This window comes from Orycteropus afer, unplaced genomic scaffold (genome assembly GCF_000298275.1).
Source record: "Orycteropus afer afer isolate SDZICR_OR568_19922 unplaced genomic scaffold, OryAfe1.0 scaffold00558, whole genome shotgun sequence".
Taxonomy (NCBI): domain Eukaryota; kingdom Metazoa; phylum Chordata; class Mammalia; order Tubulidentata; family Orycteropodidae; genus Orycteropus; species Orycteropus afer.
The window spans coordinates 1,659,369-1,661,566 of NW_006922145.1; positions in this window are offsets into that span (position 1 = coordinate 1,659,369).

Sequence of the window (2,198 nt, forward strand, 5' to 3'; positions counted from 1 at the left end):
TTTGCTGCTCTCCAGATTGCGGGCAGGGTTCTGAAAACCGAACCGGAAACCCACGTCCTGCCTGGTTCACGCCCTCTCTGCTCCTCACCATAAATCTGCTTTCACTTTAGTGCCTGCACACCTGGCACAGAGAGAGGGGTGCGATCCTAACTCTCACTGTGAGAGGACGCCCGCGGGGAGCGGCCAGTGCGTGTGGGTGCTATGCACCGGAAGCTGGGTGTGGGTGTGTGTTACGTATGGGGAGCTGTGTGTGAGTTATGTACAGGGAGCAGTGGGTGGCTGGGTGCTATGCACCGGAAGCTGCGTGTGGGTGTGGGTGTTACGCACGGGGAGGGGTACGTGTGTGGGGGTGTTATTCACCAGAAGCTATGGGTGTGGGTGTGGGTGCTATGCACCGGAAGTTGTGTATGGCTGTGGGTGTTATATACGGGGAGCTGTGTGTGGGTGTGTTACGTACAGGGAGCAGTGTGTGGCTGGGTGTTATTCACCGGAAGCTGTGGGTGTGGGTGTTATGTACTGGAAGCCCTGTGTGTGTGTGTGTGTGTGTGTGTGTGTCTGTTGGGTACTGCTGTAGCAGTCTACAGTACCATTTACAGCCCACTGAAGCAAACCAATCAAACAACCAAACTGTGTCCCACAGGTTGCAATGGCTGAGTTTTCACAAGTATATCACCAGGCCTTTCATCTGAGGCACCTTTAGGGAGACTCCAACCTCGAGTCCTTCAGTTAACAGCCAAGTGCACGGCATCTGCACATCCAGGGGCTTCTACACACTCTACATCCACTGCTGTCACTACTATTCCGACCCACAGCACCCCTAGTGGACGGAGTGGAACTGCCCCACAGGGTTTCCTAGGCTGTCAATCTCTACAGAAGCAAAGCCCAAACCACACCCACTGCCGTGGAGTCCATTCTGACCCACAGCGCCCCTAGAGGACAGAGTGGAACTGCCCCACAGGGTCTCCAAGGCTGTCAATCTTCACAGAAGCAAAGCCCAAACCAAACCCGCTGCTGTCAAGTTAATTCCGACTCACAGCGCCCCTCGAGGACAGAGCAGAACTGCCCCACAGGGTTCCCAGGGCTGTCATCTTTATGGAAGCTGACTGCCTCATCTTTCTCCCACAGAGAAGCTGGTGCGTTCGAACCACTGACTTTTAAGTTAGCAGCAGTATGCCCTAATCAGAGGTCACTACATACCCATACCGGACGGTAGAGTTCAATTAGCAGGTTTAACATTCCAAAAACTCGGTACTCATTTAACTTTATTGGTTCATTATTTTCCCCAAATTATTTGCCATGAGAACTCTTTGACAAGCAGAATTCTATTAACTTACTATGGAGCTGAAGCTCAGTGGAACACATCTTGAAAATTTTTAGTAAGATGGTGTGATTAAAGCACTTGGCTGCTACCCAAAAGGCCAACTGTTGGAATCGACCAGTTGCTCTGAGGTAGAAAGGTGAAGCAGTCCATTTCAATGAAGACTGACAGCCTTGGAAACCCTCTGGGGCAGTTCCACTCTGTCCTCTAGGGGCGCTGTGAGTCAGAATCAACTCCATGGCAGTGGGTGTGGTTTGGGCTTTGCTTCTGTGAAGACTGACAGCCTTGGAGACCCTGTGGGGCAGTTCCACTCTGTCCTCTAGGGGCGCTGTGAGTCAGAATCGACTTGCTGGTAGTGAGTTTGGTTTGGTTTGGAGTATAATTCAAATTGTAACCCAGTGCTTATTGAACACACTCTTCTTCAGGCTTTAATCTCAAAAACAAACATGACTAACAATTCCCACCAACAGAGTCTATCAACAGTTTGGGGGGTTTCACAGGGCCAACAACATGGCAGAGGATAGTTCATGCTTATTCTAAATAATTACAGTGTTACTGGTGGTTCAAGAAAGGCAGATATTCTATTGACATGAGCTGTAATTCTAACATGGTCACATATTTAATTACTCTGCAGGCTCTGTGAAACCGAAGAGATCTTTAAAACCACAGGTTCCATTCACTTCACAATGAGGAGTCTGAGGCCCAGGGAAAAAAGTTGGTTTTTTTTTCCCCCCATGATCAAGGGGATTAGGAAGAGGGAGCTGGAATAAAAGACCCCCAGTTCAGTAGTTCTGTTCTCACTCAGCAAGTACTTATGTTCCAAATGAAACTTGAACCTGAAGGAGATACTTCCATAAATCAAATCTCTATGTGATTTATG